The 26,946-nt window shown below is 43.4% G+C and overlaps 1 long non-coding RNA gene across 2 annotated transcripts; it reads right to left on the reverse strand.

Moving 5' to 3' along the window:
- Positions 1-504: 504 nt before the first annotated feature.
- LOC135410325 (uncharacterized) lies at positions 505-14,717 on the reverse strand. Of its 2 annotated transcripts, XR_010428627.1 has the most exons (7): positions 13,292-14,717; positions 11,723-11,867; positions 10,163-10,294; positions 6,867-6,992; positions 6,616-6,671; positions 4,747-4,833; positions 505-1,112 (listed from the first exon to the last, which is right to left on the reverse strand). It is a non-coding gene; the product is annotated as an uncharacterized LOC135410325 (long non-coding RNA). The 2 variants fall into 2 exon arrangements; XR_010428628.1 differs by lacking the exons at positions 6,616-6,671; positions 6,867-6,992 and having other exon boundaries at positions 13,292-14,710.
- Positions 14,718-26,946: the final 12,229 nt, after the last annotated feature.

Here is a 26,946-nt window from a genome sequence, read left to right on the forward strand (position 1 = left end):
TGGGATGAAAAACACCTTTTGCTTAACGCACCTCTCATTTTCCATCCAATCCATTAAAGTAATCCAGCTATTCCCCCAGTCCCTTGCACCTATTCTTTCCACCCCAGTCCCTTGCCCACCCGCCCTGAACAATGCCAGCTGCCCCCAGGGGTGGGTTTCATGTTGGCAGAGCCTTACAGGTGCTCTCTCCCCATCTCATCAGCACTGCTGGCTGGCTCACCCTGAGCAAAATGTGGTGCTAGTTCCATGCTCTGGGTCTAACTGGGACGGTGGAAATGGCTGTGCAGACCGGGAGACCTTTTTAATCTGTTAAATTTAATTGATTAATTTCAAGTAATCACCAGTAAATATTTTGGAACAGCCCAGATGCAGAGGAGCAGAAGGTGCAAGTGCTGCTGCTCCTCAGCTGACATTGCCACCAGCGTCCTCGCTGCTACTCACCTGCTTCTGCTCACAGAGATCTTGCTGCTTGGCCAACCTAAATGGCAGGTTTTGGGTGTCACATCATCTCATCTTCCTCTTCAGCCCAGGTTCGCTGCTGCAAAAGAGCCTTCTCAGCAAGTATGGGGTTGCTGAGCAACAGGGCATTGCCAGGCGGGTTGAGGGAGGGCTGCATCCCACTGCCACGCACAGAAAGGAAACAATAGACAGGAAAAATCAAAGTTTTACTGGAAGAGGAGAGGCTCCTGCTCTTCCTGAGGTCCTCAGTAAGCCCTGCCTGGGTCTCGCTGCCTGCAGGGCCCGGATAAGACCTTGGCTGCCACACAGAGTGGCTTCGCAGGACAGGGTGGAAGTCAGCTCAGGGTGTGGTGCAACGTGATTATTCTTCATAGTATTTTTCATTAATCACATCCAAGATAATCATTAAGCTATTGCCAAGTAACCAGTACAGACTTGATATCAAACTGCTTGCCACGTCAGTCCCAGTTCAGGCTGGATGTGTGGATTAATAGCTGGAGCAGCTTGACACATTTTCAATTCTTTCAAGACGAAAAATGTGTCTTTTTGGATGCGACAAAACTCACAGCACTTGGGAGGATGTGATCACTTCCTTTTTCTCTGTTTGCCTCCCGATTGCATGATTATGAAAGAAACATCTGTTTTGAAGTGATCTGCAAGAGAAAATTTTTGTTCCAGTTGGATTTGTGATGGACAACTTCTGTTACAGACTCTTATTCTCCCCACCCTGTTTCTTTCCCTTTTTCTCTTGCTGGAAGATGACAGAGAAAGGAAGAGGAGGAGGAAAAAACCAAGCAAACAAACCCCACTGCCCAGACTACAGATACAGACAGAAAATGGGGGCACTGAGGTGTGGGTGGTGTGAAACACCACACTGAGCTGGCAGAGCATGTTTGCACTTCACTTTGAGAAGGTTTGACGTTGTGTGCGTATGGATTTTTCTGCATCTTGAATCAATGAAAATACTAAAACATCGATAAAAATGTGGCACTTGTTTTTGTCTCACCAGGAAATAATTCCTATTGTTTGATAAGCTTGGATGTAATTAATCTGAAGCACCAATAATGTAATATATTAATTATATAGAAATAGGTATTGTTCTGTATCTGCGGTATTTTTTGATTCTCCCTGACTCCATTCTTCTGCTGCAGAAGAGGAAACCCGTTGTTCCTTTGGAAATCTCTGCCTTTGCATACTGGTAGGCAGCTGGAAGAAAAAGCCAGTGAGAAGAAAAGCCTCAGGCACTGTGGCCAACAGATAAGGCCAGTTTTAGTTTGTGAGAGGCTGAAATGTCAGTACAAAAGGCCACCCAATGCTATCAGCTACTGTGGTGTTTGCAGCATTTACAGGAGACAGTGCCAAGCAGCAAAAAGTGCGGAAGAGGATCCAGGATTTTGGTGCATCAGTATCCACAGACAGAAAATGAGATACAGGAATTTGAGCCTAAGGGAAAAACGACAGGAAAAAGAAAATTGGCTGCACACCATCACGGGGTGTGCTGGTCACTCCCTGCACAAAGAGGTGAGGATGAGCTGCTTGGAAAGGGAACAAAGCTCCTTGTCAAGGAGATTTGACACCACCCCTTGGTGGTGGCCTTGCATGTGCTCCTGGACCACTCATGCAGCCAAGCAACTCCTTAAGTCAAGTCCAAGTCCACGTAACTGCAACTGAAACACCAGCACCTGTTTGGTCCAAATATCAGGAAGGATATTGAGGTGCTGGAGCAGGTCCAGAGAAGAGCAACAAGGCTGGTGAAGGGACTCGAGCACAAGTCCTGTGAGGAGAGGCTGAGGGAGCTGAGGTTTTTTAGCCTGGAGAAGAGGAGGCTCAGGAGAGACCTCGTCACCCTCTACAACTACCTGAAAGGAGGTTGTAGCCAGGTGGGCATCGATCTCTTCTTCCAGGAACCAGCAGTAGGACAAGAGGGCACGGTCTTTAGCTGTGCCAGGGGAGGTTTGGGTTGGATATTAGGAGAAAATTTTTTACAGAGAGAGTAATCAGACATTGGAATGGGCTGCCCAGGGAAGGGGTGGATTCTTCGTCCCTGGAGGTTTTTAAGATGACACTGGATGTGGCATCAGTGCCATGATCTGGTAACCATGGCAGGGTTGGATCAAGGGTTGGACTTGATGATGTTGGAGGTCTTTTCCAACCCGGTCAATTCTATGATTCTATGATTTTGGTGCCTATCCTAGAAAATCTGGATCCAGACATGTAAACCCAATTGTAATAAAGAATTAAATCATCTACCTGAGTCCTCCACAAGCCAAAACAAATATAAATTATGTATATGCTCTACTGCTTCACATGTTGGACCAAGGCTTACATGTAGAAAAGGTTTTCCAGATTGTAAATATGCTTAGACCTGGGGGACTTTGGAGGACTGTCCTTCAATTGATTGTTATTTTTTATAAAATGTGAGGAGGAAGCTGGTGAGAGAACATGGGTAAAGAGGATGGAGGTGGCCAAGTCACATATTTAGTTACCAAAACACCTAAATACCAGATTTATAGCCAGAAGAGAATAGACACTGGGGTTTTAAGAGAGAGATGAAAAAAAAATGAAGAAAATCAATACATTTCCTGTCTTGTTAAATTTTTCCTTCCAATTAATACACTTCTGGATTAGCCCAGTTTTTAAGAACCTGTTCATGTTTGCACTGGATACTGGTCTGTATCAGCTCTGCTCCCACCTGAAGAGGAATTGATGCCTGAATATCAAAAATTGTTTATGCATGCAGAAAATTGTCACCTGCAAATGTCAGTTGCATCATAACAAGAACATTTAAGACTACAGGGCACATGTTCCCTTTGGTATGTGGGAAAAAACAAAGGTCACTGCCTAAAGTGCACTTGTACTGTTAAAATTCATACTTAAATGCCCAAGTCCTAGCACTGGCTATTGGTTAAAACCACTCCCAAGGTTAATCAAAGCAGTCTTCACATCTTTCTCACAAACTACCTTTCCTCCCATCTAGATAGCTGTTATGATACAGCTGATTAAAAATATTAACCAGAGATTCCAATCCGATGGACAGAAAACATATGGGACCAAAAAAAAAAAAAAAAGTATCTAGAAAGAAATCTGTGGTTTGACAAAGTTAGCAGTCTGCCCCTGGATCAAATATCTGTCATGTTTTATTCTTTCAGGGCATATTTTTTTTAAGGATTTTTCCCTTACCATGTAACTAGTTCAGAAGGAATCTTCATACCCATATTTTCAGTGTGTTTCACTTTGGTCTTGGAAACTGGGCTGCTATTTTGAACAACTCCAGTTCATTAGCCAACCCATTCCAAGAGTGTCTCCCTGCCGTGCCACTGTTATTGTAGATGACCATGTTTTGTCCTGCTTCTGCTAACAAAGCAGGGTAAGTGAATCAATTCCCTAAACGTGACTTAATCTTGGTTCAGGTTCAGTCATGAACTCAAGGAAAACCTGCATATCTCATGCTCCATGAGCAGGGGTCAACCCCAGCCTGTACAAACTCTGTGACGTGGTCTGTAACGCTTTGGCTCCACATTAAATTGCTTGTGTTACCTGGCACCTCTGAAGGCTCGTGGCATGTGCTCCAGCACACAGCCAGAACAGGAGAGGAAAAAAAGAAGAAAAAATAAAAACAAAGAAGAAAACAGAAAAAAGAAAAAGGTATGTCAGAATCTGAGTTTCAATGGGTTTTATAGCCATAAAAGAGACCATACATAGCTTTAGAGAAATACTCTAGAAGACTTCTGGAAAGCAATGGGCAAGGAATTGCCATTTCTTGTCATCAAACTGCTTCCTTCCATTGTCAGTTTATAACTTCTGCCTTTGACCTCCACGGAGGGCAATTGTGCATGTCAGCCTCCCTTCTACCATGCACTTCTTTTTCCTTCCCCTTCTGCTTTTGTTTTTTTTACTTCCCTCTCTGCTTTCCCACTTGTCCCTTTCCCACTGAAACAGCCCATGACACAGCAGCCTTTATGGCAGCTGTGATGCCCTGGGGACTGGTCCTGGGAGTGGAGCAGAGCCTCCTGGAGCCCCTGGAAGGTGGGATACCTTGGTGAGAGGCGTGGCCAGGCAGCGCCAGAACTTGGTGCCCTCCTCCATCCTGGATACTTATATGGAGGAGACTACAAACCTGCAGCAGAAAGGTGTCCTGCCAACATGGGGACATAACCAGCTGCTCTTTCTCGCTCTTTCTTAACTCTCTTGTGATTTTTAGCATCCTTAAAGTAAATTGGTGACTACTTTGAAGATCCATGTTAGAAAACAAAGTGCACACACACACACACCCCCACATGCAAACACCTTCACAGATTCATGAAGGTATCTGGGCTGCTGATCTTCCCCGTGTTTCCAGTGGCTTTGTGTCTGCAGTTCTGGCAACAAATTAATCTGGAAGTGGAAAATCAAGAAAGAGTTAATTAAAAAAAAAAAAAAAAGAAAGAAAAAGAAAACTTTGCCTTGTTTGCACTGATTTGCATCAGTTTCCATGGAAATGGAAGTAGAACAAGCCAAGAGCAGTGGTGTAGCCAACTTCAGCTGCTGGCTTCTAGTTCTTGCTTCTGTTTCCATGGAAATAGATGCCAAATCAGCAAAAAATAAGGTAACTTGTTTTAAGATACTAGAGTTTTAAAGGCTTGTCCTTATTTAACCTCAGTCAGGAAGATAGCTGGTGAGGGGAGGGAGCCAGCAGCAAAGTGAAAACTTTCAGAGGCTCTTTTAGCAGCTGACTCCTGTTGAACTCTGTAGAAAGTGAATTCACGGGGCAGCCACCAATCTTCAGAAATGTTTTGCAACTTTCCCGCACGTTCTAAACAAAATACATTTTTCTCTTGGCATGGATAGTCACAGCAGTCTGTAACATCCCAAGCTAACACCTCTTTGCAATGCTACCATGCAACTGCCTCCTTAGGCTTTCTTTGCCTCCAAGAGTTCTGAAAGAGATGTGCTTTTCTCAGTTACAATATGCAAACTACTTCCATTCCAAAAGCAAAACTTTGTGCCTCAACGTACGGAAAGAGAAGCAAAGAAATATTAGCTGGGGGAATTCCTGACAGTGTTTTACAACAAACATCCCACTTTCTTTTTTTTCTTAATCTCTGAAGGCAAAATTTCACTGAGATAAAAGAAGTTGACCATAACCAATTACTTATAGCAAAATGTGGATGGGGGAGCAGGGAAATATGAACTGAATCCAGTAAAAAAGAAAAATCTGTAATTTCAAGAACTGAAATTTCATCCTAAACTCATTTTTTTAAAACCAACTTTAATAGAAAGTTATTTCAAGGTTGGCTTTTGATCCTTAGCTGTTGCTGTGGTGGAACTGTCTGTAGGGAAGAGTATTTCTTGGTGGGAAGTTGTGTCAAGACAGATATGAGAGTCCCATCCCCGTCCCCATTGTTCTTTCAATTGCTCGTAAATTGGGATCATTCCCAGCTATCCTCCACCTCTCTCTTCCCGCACAACCCCTTTGCTTACACACTCCTCAGGCATCTCTTTAATAGGCTGCAAAGACACCCTAAGACAATGGATGGTATCACAGGTCACTTGTGGCCCCTTTTGTGGTAGCAGAATATGTCTGGAAGCCATAGTGTAGGTATATGTTGAAAAAAAATTCTTGGCTGGCATTCCTGACGAAGTAAATGCAATTCTAATGAGACATTCCTTCATTGGCAGTATTACATTTCCTCTTTTTAATGACATGAAATCTACTCTTGCAAGGGCACGTGCTCTGCTTCACGCACTAAGAATATTCCCTTGGGCTGCTGAGTGAGTAAATAGATGAAGAGTGCAGGCCAATCTAATTTTAAAGAAGTGGATCAGGCCTAGACTGGGGCCTCATAGTCGTTAATTTTAGGTATTATAAGGAGTGTGCTCATTTTCTGACTGGTTTCTGTGGATCTTCTTTGAAGGAAACCCAAGAAACATCAAGACCTTCAAGAAATCGCAAAAAAAAAAAAATAAAGATGGAATTTTTTTGCATAAGGAACATTTTAAAATGTGGGAGATTTTTTTCTTTTTCCACTGCACACATTGTCTTAAAATTCATGGAACTTGTTCTGATTACTTTATCAGACACTTATTGCTGCTGTTGCTGCAGTGATGTGATTTCCTTGAAGATGTATTTGAGCTGTTGGGGTCCTATTTGAGAGGGGGAATCCAGTGCCATGTTACCTGTAATTCTCTGTGGCATTTCAGTAATATTTCCCCTGGAATAGCTTTAGCCTCTTCTGTAATGGAAAAAAAAAAATATCAGGGAAGCAATGGAAAGCCAATTCATACATTTTAAGGCGAGATGTGGGGGTGGAGCTGAGAGCACTACTGCTCCCCAGGTGTTGGAAATTCAGCTTTCAATGTCCCTTTTTGACTCTCCATTACACAACAGTTCATCATCTTTCAGGCTTGCAGGTCTCCAGGTCACTAACCTGCATAAATGTCCTGCCCCTTGGCTTGCAATGGTTAAATCACAGTGGGAGTGAAATGGGAGCTTTTTGCCAACTCTTCTGCAAGCAGCTCCAAGCACCACAGTGTGACTCAAGGGATCCTAAAAACTACAAGAACAACACGTTGTGGAGTCAAAACCAAGGGGAAAAAAAATAAAAAAAGAAAAAAAGAGCAAGGTCTGGCATGAGGTACATGCAGCAAAAAATTACATGCATACATTTTCCTGTGAGTTTCATAAAGTTGGCAAGTCTACCTTCCTCCAGCACTCTGGAACATGCTGACATCCCTGTCCTGGGAATCCGGCTCTGCCAGCCCACCCAAACGTGCTGCTGGCCCTGCCATCTCCAGGATGCCATGGTGGGTGGGCACAGAGCACAGTGTGGCAGGAGGGATGGAAACATTCCAAGCAAGGGCAGGCTTATGAACAGAACACTAGGGAACTTCCAACTTAGAGATTAATTACAAGAATAAAGCCTTCTGTGCCTTTTTTGTCCTCTGCTTTTTCTGCAAAGTGACTGCTCCCAGAGCAGACACCACTCCTATCAGGAGGGAGCATCTCATCAATGAATTGGAGCAGCAGCAGCCACCAGGTGCTTGCCACGAGTGCAGGGAGACACCACGCTGGGAAACTCCCTCCCTAGGGCTCTGACCAGAAGTTACTGTAGGTAAAAACCTCCTCCCAGAGATACCTGGCAAGGCTGGATTGTGATTGAATAATGCATGGAAACACAATCACACACATCCCTGCTGGTACCCTGTGATGGGCAGGGGAAAGTGGACAGGGAGAGTGTGGATGGGGGGAAAGTGGACAGGAGCCTCTGGTGCCTGCTGGCACCTGAGGATGCTCCTATACTGGTCCCTGGGCCTGGGAAGACATGATTTCTTCCTGGCTCTGGTCTCAGGTCATCATCTATCTCAGTTCAAGCTCCATACCCTCCTTGATCCTCCTTGCTCTCCCACCTTTTTGGTGCAAACCAGAGTGGATGTGTGTGACACCCTGACCCATGACAGCCCCTTCTGCAACTGAGGCAAGGGTTAGCAAAGGGCAAATGTGACCAGTGAAGCAGCACAATTGCTTTGCTCCAAAGCTCAGCCTTGGCTGGGACATGACCTTCATCCAGCCATCTCACCAATGGACTCTTAAAGCCTGTCAGTTTTCTTGGTGTCTGCAAAATTTTTTAGGTTAATTTGAAGTCTAATTTGTTCCTCAGTCACAAAGTAAAAGGCATGTCACCTTTTTTTCCACTCCTTCATCCATGACTAGATAAGGCTGCCTTGTGTATATGCCTTACATCATGTACCTGTACAGATTTTTTTTAATTTTTATTGTTTGTACTAATGATTTTAATTCTAGAGGTTTTTGCATTGGAAATGGAAGGCCTGTAGCTTTCACAGCACAGATGGGAGATAAAAGCACCATAATCACAGAGTGGGATCAATGAGACTTTTTTTTCCAGGAAGATGCTAAAGGCATTATTTGGCATTAACAAAGAAAGGCATAATTAGAAAATAGGCAGAGAAGGCTTTATTCCTGTAATTAATTTCAAAGTTGGAAGTTCCCTAGTGTTCTTCTGTTCAAAAGTGACAGCATATGAGCCATTGCTAAGGAGATGTGTCTTAATTGTAAATCAGAAACAGGGAGGAAATTGAAACCTGTGTTTCCACTGACTTTAAAAAGAAAAAGCTGTAATCTGGAGTTAATGTGTATTCTGACTGTATGTGAAGAAAAAACAATTATAAATAGTTATTGACACATTACATGAAAGGCAAGGGGAGGATATAGCCAAACTTGGTTTCCTGGGAGACTGGGCATTCCTCTCCAGAGAAAAAATAATGCTCAGAAGTCACTTTGATAGCTTGAGGCTGTGACTGTGTTTGCAGCTGCTTTTTTTTTTTTTTGTACTCTTTTCCTACAATTACCATGAGCTCCACTGATGGTCACAATGCTGGAAGAAGTGTTTAGTAAACTTCTCCTGCCTCCTGTCATTTAAAAAACTGTCAGAACTGTTTCTGAACAAGAATAAATGGATCTGCTTCAGGAATGCCAGCAGTCTTGGTTACAGCCTTGCTCCCATCTGAATCTTCAGCTTTTTAATAGGCAATCTGAACATCTCCCTGTGTGGTAAGATCAAAAATTATCAAGGGAAAAAGACATGCACAGCTTTCTATATATTATTTTTTCGTCCTGCCCCCTAGTCCACAGCTGCTGTCCCCGTGTCCACAGCTGAGATATGATTTGGTGCAAAGCTCCTGGCTTGCGAAGGCATCAGGCTTGCTACAAGGGGTGAGGTTGGAGAGCTCTAGCACTGATGTTTTAACTTAGAAACACTGGATCCCCTCAAGGCAGCTGATGTTGCACACAGAACCACACGTTTAATTTTTATTTTGTTTTATTTTTTTTAATATTGGCAGCTTTACAGTCAGGCTTTTTAGTTTAATCTGGGTTGAACTGATATAGTTAGCTTTGTATCATGGGTAGTGCTGGCTGATGGCTGGGGTAGGTGAACATAAATCTCACGGTGCCTCCTCACACCATGAGGAATTCACAGCCTGCACACACTTGCAAGTTCCCATTTGTGTACATACTTCTGAGACTGACTGCAGAGCAATCATGCCTTCAGCTGCAATGTAGCAGATGTGTATTTATACACACCACCATTCATTCACGTGGCAAAGTTTTGCCTGTGTGCTCACACTCACACGTTCTCTTTGTAATGACTTTCACACTCATTTGCTTATGAGGTTGGTTACGTCTCTTTGCTCACATTCCACTCCAGCTTTCTCTACCTCTAGACCCTTGGTTTGTTGGAGGGTGAATTTGGCATCTCGCTTTGCCATAGGATCAAAAAATGCATAAAGATACGAAGATAAAGATAAAGATTACTTCCAGATTCTTTATGGCTTTATTTTTTTCAGAGTTCATTCGAGGGCAATACTTCTTTTAGGTCCCATTCCTAAGGTTTCTTGCTCAATGCAAAGAAATATGTACATGAGCTTATCACAGAGTTCTACCCAGCATTTCACAATATGCAGTTAGCATTTTCTAGTGCAATGCTGTGTGTTTCCTAATGCACAGATAGAGCGTTTCAAACAGCAGTTTCCTTTTCTATTACTTGTTAATTCCTAGATTCTGTTTCAACACTTTGCTCTCAAGCAAGTGATGCTATTTAAATTCTCCTGGAAATACTTCTTGCGTATGCAGGAATTAAAAAAAAAACACAACAATTTGTGTGTCTCTGGCAGAAATATCCTCTGGAACCACTAATGGTTTTCTTACCTCACAACTATATCCAGGGAGTGTTCTTGTATTTACCATTCCAGATCACTACAGTGATGGCTTAACTCAAGACAGACGAGCTGCTCTTCTTCTTCCAATAAAGTGATTTTCTCCTGTCGCGTCGTTCACAAGCTGGAAAAGTCACCCCATTCGCTGTCGGTAGTTAGTCTTTGGCCAGTGTTTGTACTGCAAGTCTTCTTTTTGTTTTACTCACTTACCTCTTCACAAAATAACGTTTATTAACTTTGGAAGAAAAAAAGTTTTTAAATTTTAACAGTATGATTCCTTTTAGAAGGTAGCAGTAATTATTTTTGAGTTACAATGATAAATCAAGTTTGCAGAAAGGCATAAATATGAATGTCGAGTACCTAAAACGTCTTGAAAATATACAGAATAAGATGAAGGAAACAGGCTCCAAAAATTACAGTTTTCCAGAATATTTGGGTTTTAAACTAACACAGTCAAAAACGCTTGCTTAGAATACAACTTGAAGATGTGACAGGACATAATGTCATAGGACACAATGTCATTTTCTTGCAGCCCGTGTAAGATATGTTATGAGACACTGCAGTCCTGCAAAATAAAAAAAACTTCAAAGAAGACTTAGTAATAGCTCAATTAATGTAAATTTCATGAAACATTCAAAAGGATATTAACATATTAATTCAAAGTATAAAATGTAATTTTTTTTGAAAGATGTACTCAAATGTTGGTGAATGAAAATATAACATTTGGCTAAATAATTGTCCAAACATCCACATTCAAAACCTTTCAGTAATTGATCAGGCTGCAGAATTAACTTTAGTATAAAACCTCTTGAACATTTTGACTGCCTTCCCAATTGTCACTTGGAATTGATCACAAAAATTACAGTAGCAAGCTTAAAATTGTTTGAACATCCCTAGCGCTAAGAGGCAACTAAATTGAAATTTCTTTTTACTTATTGTGCTATTCCTGCTCCTTGCTCCTCCATAAGAAAAAGTAATGTTTTGGCTTGTCCTAGAAAGGAGTCCAACTTGACTGCAGGCAACTCCAGCCTATGAGGGGACCCAAAATAGACACCTGGCTCATTCCCAAGCAATAGTTTCCAAGTGAACCAGCTCAGCCTCAGCGATCTCTCACTCACACAGAGACAGACTCTGCCACCTCCTTCATGCTCAGCAGTGTGTTAGTCCTCAATTAATTACAAAGGCTACACCCTGGATAAGGCATTATTCTCTGTGAATAGGTTTAACAACAGTCTAGATCTCAAAAATGGCCTTTCTTTGTGGAGATAGGTCTCAGTTGCTCCGACCCCCCAGCTGTGATTGTCCTATTCAGCCACTGCTGGACCACTGAAAAATCCTCTCTTTCAGCCCAAGCCATCCCGTGGTGGGCAGCAGAAGGCAGGGCTGTGTGGGATGCACAGTCCATACACTGTCCTGAGCTGCTCCCAACTCCCTCAGAAGATCTGACACACCATTGTTGTTCATTGGCAAGGTATTTTGGACTTCAGAGCAAGAAAAGAAAAACTGAAATCCACGATTTTTCTTTGCTGTGAAAGGGAAATTAGTTTCTTACCCACTCCTCCTTCCAGACCAGGATATGACTCAGTCCCTCAGAGTTTAAGGACGATCAGAGCCGATACTGGATTTCTTCTGTGAGATGTGTTGTAGCTGTACCAAACACTGAGGATAAAATTACCTTCTGATGCAGCCTGCTACTGCTGGAAAACAAACAGGACTTCTTGTAGAATGACTGTTCTGTAGCTGGAGGTAGATCACTTTTCATCCAGACTTCAGTCAAATTCATACTTTTAGGACTTCCCACCTAATGCAGTTTGAAATTCTTGTAGAAAAAAACCGAAACATACATTTGCAACTTGGGTAGAGCTGATAACTGGGGAATATACATCACAGGCCATGGTGTGAGAAAGGTTTACTCTTTTGCTTGGCTTCAAAATGAAAAATATCACGAGGAAACGGGGGTTATTTGTGGTGCTAACAATGCATATTTTTGAGGGTCTCTGGTTTCCTGAGGCGCCTCATCCTTGAGGCACTTTATTGTGAACATGTTGGCACACATCCTTTTCCCAAGCCAAAAGCCACCTGGCAGTTAGAGCAGGAAGAATGAAAAGCAACATCCCACATTCAATGGTAAATTCTCAACCTATGCATGATTTGTTGTAACAATCTACCCATTTGCTCTCCTGCAGCGATAAATTGCTGGTGTCTGGATTGTGCTGTAGAAGGAAAATGATTTCATAACACTCCCTAAACTTGTACTCCAAAGCATGAAGGTTTCTCCTTGATTTTAAAATAGGGGAATATATCTAACACAATATACTTCTCATGTAGACTTAAAGCAGTTTTGAAAGCCATAGTTTTATTTTGCCTCTAACATCACATTTAATTTAAATTAAACAAACAACCAAGCAAAACAAATTTAAAAAAATAGTAAAGATCATAATTATTCATTTTGGGTGCCTGGCTTAAAATATTTGCAGGTTCACTGATTTTCAGATGGCTGGATCTGAGCAGAGTCTGAACACATCCCCTAAGATGTTTTGAGTAGTATATCCCAAAGCAGAGCACTCACTAGTATTATTTGCTTCTGAAAATCTTCTCTGGGAGTGACATTTGTGCTAGCTAGATCCCTTAACACCGGGTAATACTTGGCAGAAATGAACTGCCCCTCTGTACATACGCTCATGTCTTTTTAAAATTATACTTTAAATGTAAGGTGCTTGAGCTCACTAATAATTCCCTGAATTTTTGACGTGCAATCAGCACGCTAGTCCTTATATATAGGAAGCCTCAAGATGGCACTCTTGAACTGCAGAGTTTTTCAGGGAGGCTGATTGTGAATTTTTTTTCAAGGAAAAAAAAAAATTCAGTGGTGAGTGTGAATCTGTGCAGGAATAACCAAAGCAAATATCAAGTAAAACAGCAATATCAGACCAGGGCATCAAAACCTACTGGAGTTCGCATGGCAAAATTTACTTCAAAGCAATAAAAATTAGTGTTGATAAAACCCACACATTTTGTGAACAAATCCATGTTTTTTGGAAGTTTCTTCCAGTTTTTCCATTGCTCGCTATCCCTTATTAACCACCCCCCTTTTCTCTCACAGAGGATGTTTTCCTGTTACCTCATGAGGATCCTGGAGTTGGCTCAGGTGTTGCTTGGGCTTGGTTCTCAGTTCCTCCTTCCATCGTCTCCCTGCGTGCAGTGGAGGGTGCTGTGCTGGTGTCCGTGACAAAAGGCACTGGTGGCTTCTCCCTGGTTATTCCTGCTTTTTCCTCACGCAGCATGGGGACAGAGAGAGGAAGCCTTGATGTCCCCAAGCACAGAGAGGGGGGGAAGACATCTACCTGCCCCTAATTTGGGTGCTGTAGAGCTCACCTGCTCCTCACCAACCTCACTTGAGCTCCTTGCCTTTTACTTTTTTTTACTTTACACATGCTGTAGCATCATTTCCTTGCATCTCCATCAGGCTCCTGGGGGGAAATTCTGCCTGGGGCTGTGTCAGCACTGCCTGGGGGTTGGACACGGCTGCAGTGCCATGGCTCCTGGGCACTTATGGAGCAGCTGGCTCCAACACAGGCACTGTGGCGGGTGGGGAAATGCTGGCACCAGCCCTGACCAGCAGTCAGCCCTGTTCTGTGGGGTAAGGGAGACCCTCCTAACCCAGAGGACAAACCTCTCTGGGCCAGGTTTGGGACCAGCACTGTGAGGTTGCTCAGTTACTATGTCTAGATCAGAGATGTTATTTACTTGCACCCTGTTTTACAGAGCCAGTGTCATGAGATGAATCTTTGTCCAAGCCAGGCTCTGGCACAACAGGGAGATTAACTACCCAAACTTCTGTGAAAAAGGAGCTGGGAAGGGGAGCATTATCTCCCCACTCTCACAGAGCCTTTTTCCCTCTCCTCCTCTTCATCCTCCTCCTACATAAGAGGAAGTTTTGTGGAAGTCAGAGAGATGCAATAGCAAGCAGCCACTGGAGGGAAGAGAAAGACCTCCAGGGAAGGTGGACCTACCCTGGGCTGCAAAGACTTCTTGGTTTTTTTTTCACCCATGGCGTTTGCCTTCCCTCCCTCAGCAGTTTCCCTCAGCTGTTGCTTCTCTCCATGTTGACTTCGGTGACTTGTGGCCTTGGCTGTGTCCTGTGTGAGGTCAGAGTCAGGGCTGGCACCCTCCCAGCCCACCAGCCAGCCCTCCTTGCCCGCCGCCCTCGGAGCCACCACGTTGGAGCTGGAGCCAGCTGCGGAGCGCTCTTATGAAACCGTCTGCTGACTCACCCTTCCCTCGCCTGCCTCAGTGAAATCATGCCCACCTTTTTAAAAATCACACTGCAGCATTACATGACGTATTTGTCCACCTCTTTCACTGTCATGAACTGCTTCAGATAAGCAGCTGTGAGGTTGCTGGAAAAGATAGTGGGTTTTTTCCTTTGCTCTAGGGCCACCAAAAAAAAAGTATTTTTTTCTACCTCTGCTTGCTGGTGTAAATCTGAATCTGTTGAATCATTGAGGTCATTCCTGGAGAAACTGGGAACTGCCTTCTCCAGAGCTGGTATAGGTGTGTCCCAAGGTGGGCAGCTCTGTTTTTTTAAAGGCATCTGTGTCTCCCACATGCTGTTTCTCTCAGGTATGTTGTATGAGCATGGTGTTCTGACCACTTAGGGCAGCCTCTGGGGGTGTCATATCATGTCAATGTCCTTTCCTATCATCAGTCTCCATTGAAACATGGACTCAGACAAATGTCTCTGGGCCAGGTTTGGGTTTGGGACCAGCACAGTGAGGTTTCTCAGTTACCATGTCTAGATCAGGCATTATCTACTTGCACCCTATTTTGCAGAGCCAGCATCATGAGCTGAATTTTTGACCAAGACAGGCTCTGGCACAACAGGGAGATCAGCTACCCAAAGCAAAGACCTGATGAGTGATGGGCTTTGGAGATGGACAGACAGGTAAAAAATGAGTGGGATTTTGCTTCTACTGAGCCAAACCACAAAATTATTTTTTTTCTACATTTTGATCAATCTGAGTTTTGTTTTTGCTTCTGATTTCTTTACTATTTGATTCAATGTTGGTTTTGATTCTGATTCATCTGACACTTTAAAAATTTGTTTGCTTTATAAAACAGTAGGTTAATTTTTAATTGGGAAAAAAAAAATCAAAAATTGAAGGTTCTGATCTTTCCAAAACTTAGCAAAAAGAAAGTTGCTTTTTCAGAAGTAAAGCATTTCAATCTGACTTTAAGAAAAATACCACCTAATTTTTTTCTTCAGGAAAAACTGTTTGCCAATTATGACAAATCTTATTTCTTTCATTTTGTGATGATTATTAAAACAGTAAAGAAAGCACGCTTTGGTAAGTGATATACTACTACACCTGGTTTTTTCCACGCTACAGAGCTGAGTACAGCAGAGACATGGATAGATACCAGTTGTCTCAAAGGTGCTGAGAACACCTTTTAAGCACAACTGTCGAGAAGGTACTTTCAGTCCCAGAAGTCTACGTTCTACCATTAGAGAACCTACTAGATAACTTGGGTAGGTTTTTGATGTGGCTGGCAATCTATCAGCTTCCAGAAAGATCTGTGCTCCAGCCTCTGCCTTCCCAGGTCAACTCCACCTAGTGAAAAGCATCAATTTTCTATCAGTCCTATTGAACTGGTTTTTTCCAGATCTCAAGTATTTGCATACTTCCGTATTTCTATCTGATGTGAATAAATTCTGGGGTTTTTTTACATGTATAACACCCCCCAAAACTTCAAGCTTTGTACTAGAATTTTTTACTTTCACTAGCTGCGAGGTGAAAACTAATGCTCCCCTCTGTCTTAGGCTGGAATACTGATTTGCAGAACTTCTCACTAGAGGACATGGTAGATATTTTTAAATCGTGATTCCTCTTTAATGTGGAGAGCCATCTCTGGGAAAGTTTGCAAGATCAGGCCCACGGTCACCATTTAGTCAAACTGCATAATTCTTAGGTCTTTTAATCTTTTCTCATAAATCAATCCTCCAATCCCCTTAGTCGTACTTGTTGCTCGTCTCTGAATTCCTTCCAATTTTGCAATTTACATTATAATTAAGGCTTAGTGAAACTGATGAGAAAGTGATTTTTGGGGCCAATTTTTATGCTGCTTGTAAATATTCAAGACCTAGCTTTCCACAGGATTGTAAGGGCCCCCCGAACTTCGTGTCGATGGCAAGGACCTAAGGAACTCCCATTCCTGGGGCAAGGACAGATGTTTTCCCAAGTTCTCCCACTGTGGCTTGCCACTAATTAGTATGCATTATCCCATTGATTTCTGTGGGACTGTGACTGCCTACAGCACAATTCACAGTGAATAAGGACAGGAGGATCTGCCCCAGCCTGTGCCTGGTATCACTAACTCACTGTCTGATTTTACTCAAGGTGAGCAGTGTTGGGTGGGAGGCAGGGAACGGGATCTGATTGGGCTGTTTGGGGGAACAAGAGGCCTCAGGCAGAAATGTTCTCTGAAGAAATAGCTGTGCTGGGCAAAACACCTTCCCTGGGTGTTTTTGGGTTGGCTGCCAACATGCTCTGTGGGCAGCTGGGATAAATGGTGAAGTTAGAGCTTGTGCCCTGCGATTGCCATCCTGTGCCCCTCCTGGATATCAGCTCTACTGGGGTTCCACTCACCCACGCTCCATGTAACCACTGTCTGGAAGAGTGTATACACAAATCCAGTGGGACCAGAGGTGGTTTGCTGATAGGAAGCCTGAAGAAGATGTACAACTGGCCGAGGAGTGTCTGCTGCCACCACAACCACCTCCCCTGCTGCTGCTGCCTTGCTGCGGGGACATCTGCCCATGGCCAAAGCTCGCCCCAGCACTGCACATGGAGAGGATGAGAGACCACACATGATCCTTTGTGCTGGGGAGACAATGTGGGCATCATAAAGACCTCATGGATTGAGCCCTGCTCATCCAGCACAGCCGACTGGGGTGTGTGCTTGTCCATGGGTGGAGAGGTGGCTCAGGATAAAGCCATCTGTGAGCCTTTGTAGAGGAAGCCTGAGCAGAGAGTCCTTGCTGTCCCTCTCAGATCAGCTGCCATTTATGCCTCTCAAGGACTCAGAACTGGTTTCTGATCCTGTTTTTCAACCTTAAGTTTTTCTTTTCTTATGTGATAGCCGCAGTGGATTGGAAATTTGCCCCACTGGCAACAGGCTGAATAGTCCTGTGAGAGTCTTAGCTCAAATGCAAGCTAGAAAACAACCATTAGAAAATAAAAAGCTGAATCCCTGCCTGCCTGTTTTAAGTCCATAGCCATACCAGCCATGCTGACATTTTGGTTCTGCTTCCTCTGGGTGCACATATGAGAAAGATACCTGTGCGTGTTGCTAATCTCAGTCCCACAGGTCAATGAAACTTAAGATTTTTGTGTGCCTTCCTCTCACTTTTCTTCAAAATTTTGAAACTTCTTATGGAAAATATTTCTTATTGCTCCTATAGTATTACTTCATAATAATTATTATTCTGTTACATGAAAATAATATTATCTTTACAAGTGCTAGAAATCAAAGCAGAATGAATTCAGAAAATAGGAGACAGTGAATCCTTCAATAAGCAGACAATGCCAGTGAGGGAGAGCTATTATCTTTGTTCTACAAACAGGAACATAGAGAGGTGAAACTCATTTTGTTGCACAGGAACTGGGTTTGGGCAGTCTCTGGAACTGAGCCAGTCCCAGGTCCTTGCCCACAACCCAAACGAGCCGTTTTATAGATACTTTATGACACATCATGTGCCTTGCAGCCTCTCAACCTTCTCAAGGAAAAGAGTGCCTACATTTGCTGAATGATGTCTCAGATAAGTACTGCATGGTTCTCTCCTGTGCCACGCTGCCAGGAAGAGAGACCAACAAGTATATTTGCTGTCCAAATGTATCACCATGGCAACTAAAAACTGTAGTCAGGAATACTGTAGTTACTTGATTTTATCATGATTTTCAGGTTCTATGATTTCCAAAGGTTCCTTCTTCCTCAGTAGTTCTATGTCTCTGGGACAGGAGATAAGGATCTTACAAAATCTACAGTGCTCCTTTAGAGTAATTTCCTTTATCCAACAAATTAACTGTTTTCACTGTGTTACGGGGTTTGCTTTGTTAGTTTATTGATATTATTACTTTAAATTATTGTCACTATTTATTGGTGAAAGCAGAGGTAGGCCAGGAAGACAACAGTTGGAGAGGATTCCCCAGAAATCAGTGGTTATTTGGGTTCAGATCGTGTTTCCAGTTTGCTGGGTATCTGGCCCATAATATTCCAGAAGTGAAGCTCATACTTGAGCCCAGGCTCACCAGTTGCAGCTGGGGTTGGGTTGTGATGGACCACGTTTTCAATCTTCTTCATCACTATTGAGATGCTTCTTGAAAGTGATGTCTTCCCTGCACCATGACAGAACCAAAACTGATAGAGGGTGAGCAAACAGCTCAGTTCACATCCAGAAGTGACTCATCATGGGTCTCCTCCAGCTGCTTTTCACTATCCTGTCTGCCAGGAGAGCTGTTTCTCTCACCTGCTTCAGGCAAAACACACTGGAGTTATAAAACCCAGTGTTTTAAACACTCCCAGTTTGGGCACTCCCTTCTACGACAGAGGAGGGTAAGAGAGGGCTCAGACAACCAGCTCTGCTGGCAGGTCAAGGATGCTGGAGCCTTTAGCTGGAAGTGGTGACAAGCAACTGTGGAGTGGGGGAGGAATAGTTATCTCTTCCAGCACCCTTAAATGGAGAATATTCAGACCTTCAGAACAAATTCCTCCTATGTGCATCTTTGTAGCATCTTCCATCACAATGGAGTTTAATTTGTTCTTCTCTACACAAGGTGCAGAACCTACAAAGATCATCTCTCGACAGGGAAGGCATATGGAAAATGGCAGTCAAAATAATGAGTGCAAAGTTGAAATTTCAGGTTTTTAAGTCCTATATTAATTTCATTTGACCTTCAGTAGAAAGGCTCGAATTCACAAAGGTGCTTGCTGGTGCTCTGATGAATTTAAAACAGTGATTTAGGATGAAGAAGATATGAGCTGGCAAATCACTCATCTCTTTTGCTATTTTTTTCCCAAGGACAAGCATTAGTACTGGTACTTTCTGGACTGGACCAAGATGCCATGTTAACAGCTGCAAAATTGCTGGAAGCAACTTTGGAAACAGCCCATATGTGCCAATTTGCTGAAGTTGTACCTTTCTCCTGAGTTACTGTCTTAGTCTCTGGAAATTCTATTTTCATTTATCAACACAGGGTTGCAGGTGCTGTGAGAAGGAAGGAAAACCTCAAAAATAAGAAAGGAAGGTAAGCAAGGCAGATATGAGTGTGCAGGCAGTCTGGGACCACGGGTCCATGACATGTGAAATGACTCATTCACCTCATTGATGTATTCCTTCATCATATTCCTGGGGCTGATACTGAAAACTCAGTGTTAATCACTGTGATGTTCCTGCAGGAGAGGAAGAGGTTAATGCCAGATATTCCCATTTCAATACCAGGCACATCTTTTCTGGTGCCACAGGTCAGTAACATTTAGGAAGAGCCATGATGTAGGTAGAGCCCTGCTCTACTTCTTTTGGGGTCAGGAAGAGACTGAGCCTGAGAAACCTGAGATGCACCTTGACATTCAAGAAGAGGAGATCTATTGGTCAGAGCTGGGTCTTTCACAGGATGTTATGGGTGAATACGTCTGAATCTTACACCTCTCCAGGCAGAACTGTCCCTCTCAAATCAGCCAGTCAATAGATCAGCGTAACTGTAACATCAAACCAAAAAGGGGAGATTGGGGTGGCTCAAGCAATGACATGGCAATATTTTTATGAGATGAACAGCCTACTGCAAATGATGTGCCACATCAGCACCCCCAGCTGGAAGCTGACATGCAGTGTTCAAACACATCAGCCTTTGAAATTTTGAAATGGTCTTGAGAAGACCCTGGCCAGATGCTCAAACCACAGACTCACAGAATGGTTGAGGTTGGAAGGGACATATGGAGGTCATCTGGTCCAGCTCCTCAGCTCAAGCAGGGTCACCCAAAGACAGTTGCCCAGGACCACGTCCAGGGAGCTTTTGGATATCTCCAAGGATAGAAGTTCCACAACCTCCCTGGGCAAGCTGTCCCGGTGCACCATCAACTCCACAGTAAAAAACTGTTTTCTGGTGTCCAGGCAGAACCTCCTGTGTTTCAGTTTGTGCCCACTGCCTCACTGGGCCTCACTGAGAAGAGCCTGGCTTTGTCCTCTTTTCACCCTCCCTCTGGATATTTACGTACACTGATGAGATCCCTGCTGAACCTTCTTGTCTCCAGGCTGAACATTCCCATCTCTCTCAGCCTTTCCCCCACAGAAGAAATGCTCTAGTTCCTTAAACATCTTTGTTATGGCTTTTTGCTGAAGTCCCTCTGATATGTCCAGTGCTGAGGAGAGGGGAAGGATCACCTCCCTCCACCTGCAGGCAATGCTTTGTCTAATACAGCCCACGACACCTTCAGCTGCCTTTGCTGCATGGGCATGTTGCCAGCTCATGTTCAACTTAGTATCCACTAAGACCCCAGGATCTTTCCTGTACTGGTGCATGGGGTTGTTCCCCACCCAGTGCAGAATTTTGCACTTCCACTTGTTGAACTTTGCAATTTCACTGCCAGTCCATTTCTCCAGCCTGGAAAGGTCCCTCTGGATGGTAGCACGACCCTCTGGCATATCAACCACTCCTCCCAGTTTGGTGTCATCAGCAAACTTGCTGAGGGTCCAGACTGTTTAGTCATCCAGATAATTAATGAAGATGCTGAAGAGGGCTGGACCGAGTACTGACCCCTGGGGTGCACCACCAATCACTGTGTCTGTGTGGTGCTGCTGATGGTGGAGAAAACCCATGTTATTGAAATGGCAGATTAAAAGCAAGAGGAGGACTTTCTTTTCTCTCTCCTGCTGTCTTATTTGCTTCTAGTTTAAGCTCTGCTATGTGGCTAATCAAGAGAGGGAGTAGCAGAGAGATCATCTGAACAAACAGAGCCCAGTATTTAATTGGGATGATGACAGTGGAAGTGTCTTATCTTGCTTTGATGGCCAAGTGACCAACCCCAACCACCCAGCCTTCTGTGCACCACAGACCAGCCACAGTGTGCTGGTGAGCTCAAAGTCACCTCAAAGGTCTCACCCTCCCAGCTGCCTTTGAGGAGAGCTCCAGTGAGGGAGAGGATGAGCGTGTTTACCCGCAGGCGAGGGAATGAGCCGGGAAGGAGCATTCCCGCAGCGAACGGGGGAGTTTTGTTCCTGGCAAAAAGTTTGAATTCTTCGCCAAAGCTTGTCACCACCTTCCAAAGCACCGAGCTGCTCTCTCTCCCATGCTGGTATTTGGCTCCTGCCTTCTTTCCTCAGCTGCTGAGAAGTTCTCCCTGGTTTTGGCAAAGGAGAGGAGGTGCTGGCCTGGGGCTTGGAACCCTCCTGAGCTGGAAGGGGAGCTGCTCAGGTGTCCAGGGCACATTGGATCTGTCACCCCTGCTGCCACACACCCTGCTACAGGGCTCCTCTGTTCCCATGGGAATATGGATGCCTCCTTGGGTGTTTAAATCCATTTCAGGCACTGTTCTCTGGTGAGGGCTGTGTCTGATGAGCTCCTCTCAGATGTGTTTGGCCGAGAGGTGCAGGAGCAGAACTCGGGAGGGCAATAGATGAGCTCAGGGCAGTGAAGGCTGAAAGTGCTGCTCAGCCCTTGGAGACAGAGGTCTGGTGGATGAGAGAGCCAGTTCAAGCATGGCAAAGAGGAGGGAACTACTTTCAATGCTTAAAATGTACTTCACCTTAGAAGTGTGCATGTAGACCATTCTTAATTAGCCTGAGATTTGGATGGAGCTCTGGGTGATTTTTTTATTTTCTTCTTTATAGTAGGAGCTACCATAAGGTAGGGTAAGTTGTAAGTGTGTACTCTCTCTTTAGAAAGAGTACATATATTTTGAATATATTTTGTATTAGTAAATTGGGTAGCAACCAACCTCTAAACCCCCATCACATTAAGGCACTGATTTTAGTTGCTTCAAAATGTATATATGCATAGATGTGGACATATGCTGTCTCCTTTTCTGCTTCAGTCATTTAGCAATATTAGGGTTACTCTGAATGAAAACCTTTAGGAGAGGTTCTAGAAGAAATTAAGGCATTTCAATCAAAACAAAAAGTGAATAAAAATAACATTTTAATACTTTGAACAGAGTAGGATTGTCCAGTAGAAGCAATGATTTTCATCCCTTCACGTATCTTGGAAAAACTTATCTGTGCTGCTCTCCATGCAGGAATGTGATATCACAATTTTGAAGTTGTATATTGTTAGTTTGGTTGGGGTTTTTTCCTTTGTTTTATGGAGAAAATGTATTCCTTATGGAAAATTTTCAGAGAAGCAATCAATACACAGAATGAATTGTCTGTTGTCAGCTCTGAACTGCATATCTGGAGACAGTATATTTTTATACTCCAGGGTGCTCTCACAAGCATCATGGCTGAATCACAATAAACATTTGATTTCCCTATCAAAAACACATGTACACACACAAACAAACATATTTCACTCTATTTTCAATGTCTTTGACAATGTAAAATTTAAATACCTGAGGCAATTTATAAAGCAGATATAAGGCAAAATCCATAGCCAGACCACTAGGATTCAAATATCTAAGCCTTTAAGAAACAGAAAAAAGCCTGGCAACATGTAGTTGCATAAATACTCCATTCTCTGCTTTCCTTGCATTCAGAAGGAACTCATAAAAAAATCCCCCACCATCTGCTATATCCCCACCTATAAGGCATTTCTTGCAAATCCTTTAGATGTGCAGATCACTACTTGGGATTAAATTTTCATGTATGCATACCAGTCTCTTCTCTCCTTGTCATTCTGCTTCCATGCTCCTGCTTAGGGAACAGGTCTGCCCAGCTGGTGGAGGTCTCCTTCTCTGGTGCTCAGTCTTGTGGGCATGACTATGGAAGAACTGGAAGAGCACTCTCTCCACGTATATCCGGTTAAGGCTGGTGGAGATCATCACTTCCACCAAAAAGCTTGGCTGGAGCTCATCTACCTGCCCAGAGCAAGTGGGGAGGTGGGGAACCCTGATGGGTTCCTGCTGCTCCCGTAGCAAGGGTTTGTTGCACAGTTACACTCCTACCCCCTCTCCCTCTATACTCACAAAGAAATATACATATTAATAAGTATACTAACTAGCTAATAGTTGGTGTTGAATCCTACTGAATGAGTTTTCCAAGATGTACAAGTGAAATGACTTCTGCTATGATGAAAAGCTCCGTTCTTTAGATGAGCCTCAATTAAATCAGCCTGCTGGCCAGGGCTGTGTGTTACTCTGCTGCAAACCCCACTCATCTTTGCAGTTCTGTTTTGCTGTGGGAACCTCTTCATATCTATCTTCTCAAAAAAAGTTTTTATTCCCTCGGTTTGCAGGTACAGAGTGGGGAGGACTGTGATCCATTAGGGTACAAACACTTGCTGCTCGTTTCTAAATCTTACTTAGGCATAAGCTTTTTGCTTAAATATATATGAAATTTGACATTTCAAAGCACAGTCTTTCATAAACTAGAGGGAACTGAAGCTGTTAGACTTGCAATCTGGAAGCTGTTAGATCCACAGGGAATGTACTTCTCTGGTTTGCATTCCCAGATTTGCAGACAGTACTCAAAAAGAAAACTGAATTGAACCACTGAGGATTGATGGGAGCAGGACCTAGAGATGCCCATGGTGAAAACCTTGGTACCAACACATTAAAATTGAAAGTCCTTAGAGACACGATTTAAGCAGATAAACAGAGAAGAAAGACAAACATAGAGAAACTAAGTTCTTTCCCCAAGATGATGCCAAACCTCGGTGGCACAGCCAGGATTTAATACCAGGTTTTGTGATTTCCAGTCCAGTGTCCTATAAGTGTCCTGTTACCCCCCAACGCTTGTGGAATACATTTCTTTCTGTATCATTGCATCTCTGCCTATACAGACACATCTATATGAACATAAAGACAGAGTTCTCTATATAGATGGGTAGTTTTCTATGCATTAATTAATTTATCGTACATACCACATTCCAAACAATGTAAATATTTTAAATACTTTATTCGAAATGCTATCTGTTTATTTTTCTCTTTTAGAAATATCCAGAATGTCGCACACTTTTCCTTCCCATTTTGGGAAGGAAACCTTTCTTGCCTGCAGAGAAAAAGGCAGAAATATTGAAATTTGCACAGAGAGTTTGTCCCTTGAGTGTTCTTGCAGGCATTTGTGCTGAAGAGATGTTAACACAAGCAGCATTTTACGTGAAATATATTCCCATTGCTGCGTGATGCTTGCGATGCTGCAGCTCCCCATGTTTGCCAGCCCTCCAAGGAGCCCTACAGCACAAATAAGAAAGCCAGGACTTAATATTTAGATTTCTTTTTAAGCAAAAGAAATGACACTTCAAGCTTTTTCTTTTATATGCAGCACAGGAGGAGGAAATAGTAAAGATTTGCTTGGGGACTACTTTAAATCAACTTATTTAGTCCTGTGTGGCTAGAGCAGCCTTTGCTTGGGGTGAGGACTCAGGGAGGTGGGTGTTGACCCCCACTGCTGTGTTATCCTCAGCACAAACCCTCCCAGCCACCTCCCAAAAGGAGCAGAGAGCCTTTTTTTATTGTGCCTGGCAGTGAGGAGCTCCCCTCCCAGGGACAGGGGCATCCCCTGACCTGAAGCTCTGCTGACAGCTCAGAGCTTCCCAGGTGTTACGTAAATGCTGGTTTTTATTGCTGTGGGTACGGGAAGAGATTAACCACCCCAGCTGGCAAGGGAACTGAAGTGAAGTCTCCTTCCCCACCTCTGATCTCAGATTGAAAGCCCCAGCCCTGCCTGATGCCCCCTGTTCCTGCAAGGAGCCTGGCAGGAGGGCGATGCCAGGGGTGCCCAGATAGCACGGCCACTGCAGGGACCCCCCCTCTCCCTGGGCTGCCTGGCACTGATGGCACTTGCTGACACCTGCTATGGGTCGAGGAGGGGGAGAACATCCCAGGGAGAAGGAAGGAAAGGGAGGGAAGAAGGACAGAAAACACCATACCAGGACATGATTTGCACAGATGTTAAAACCCAGGAACATCTTTCCTAATTGCAGCAAACTTGGCAGAAATTAAGGCTAATAGGCCTCTTCCTATGATTGTGTGACTAAACACCAGATGCCCTAAAGGCACAAACTGACAAGGCTATGTAAATCTTCAATAAAGTGTTTGTGATCCTTCTGAAAGAAGAGAAGATGTCACACAGCCATCCTCCTGGGGTTCAGAAGCTGCTGGGGTAGGGGTGGAGGTGTTGGGGGTGTGTGTCATAAAACCCAACAACAAAATCAAATTTTATGACAAAGATGCTCTTGGGAGCGTGTTTCCATGAAAACACAATTCTTCCGGAAAAGTGGCAGAGCTCCAAATACTTTCTTCCTATTTTGCTTTCCTAGCACAGCACTTCTGTCCGCTGTCATGAAGAGAACTGGATACTTTGCAAATGGCCTTGGTGCACCATGGGATTTATCCAAGAGTGTTGTAAACCACATGGCCCTTCTCTCTCCAGCCTTATCTTTGAAATGCCTCCAGAGACATCTTATTTTTATGACTGCTCAAGGACTGTAAGCCCGCGGAGCTGCTTTTGGGAATGCATATGATCCCTGTCATATCAAATGACTGCATCCTAATGTCAGCGCTGTCTGTGCAACACAGAGTAGCTGCTGAGTCCCAACTCTCCACCTGCAGTTCCCCAAAAGTCAGGATTTCGAATCTGAAATTTCTATTTTAGTATTGTCAATAATTTGAAATTGTTTATTAAAAGGGCTAATGCATGGCATTTTACCTCCACATGTTCTGTGGTCAGGAAAACATACAGAGGTTGCTCTTGAGAAATTTTTATCTGCATTTGTGGTTAGTGTGCATGATTGCCTTAGGGAACATCGTGGTACTGTGCCAATGATTCCTCTCCAAGCACAGTAAAACTTTACAATTTTAAATCACTGGCACAATACCTTTTTAGGGTATGTCAGAAATACCAACTATCAGTTTCAATAAAGTTGCAGCCTTTTGTTTTGATCTTTAAATTTATTGCTAGCATGAGCATAGTAATCTGCAATGTACCTGCAGGTCAAACTGAAGAAATTAACACTGTTGAAATAAAACTCTCAGGGTTTTGCTCTCTGTTTTAACATGCCACAAAATAGTGATTTGAGGTCTTTGAAGGCACAATTATCTGATGGACAAATTCCATGGGAAGATGTGTGACTAACATTATTTATCAGGACAAATCTGGGGAATCTGAAGATGTTCAGAATAAAAAAAATAAAGCAGTCTGTACTGGCAATACTTTGACATAAGTTGCTGTACATGTGAGCCTAAGTTTGAGGGCTTGTGGTAGCAATTCTGTCTTTCAGAAGATAAAATCAGCAGGTATTTCCCCAAACTGGTTTTGTGAAGCTGTTGTGGACTTGAATCTGGTGGAACACATCACTAAACATCAGAGGAGGAAATAAGCACTATTAGTAAGGACATCACCCTCTTCAGTGATGTTCGCTGTCAGGCTTTTGAATTTGTTCTGGCTCTGCTCAATAAAGAGTTAGCTGACAAAAATGATGCTGCAATGTCAAAAGATAACTGGTTGATCTCATCTTCCAAACTACCTCATCTATTTCTCACGGGGAGCTTGGTTACTCATTTTAGACATTCATTTATTTCTGCTTCACAGACTTATATTATGCTGCCATATGGAAACCTTGACGTCAG

Source organism: Pseudopipra pipra, chromosome 2, assembly GCF_036250125.1.
Source record: "Pseudopipra pipra isolate bDixPip1 chromosome 2, bDixPip1.hap1, whole genome shotgun sequence".
In the NCBI taxonomy this organism is placed as follows: Eukaryota; Metazoa; Chordata; class Aves; order Passeriformes; family Pipridae; genus Pseudopipra; species Pseudopipra pipra.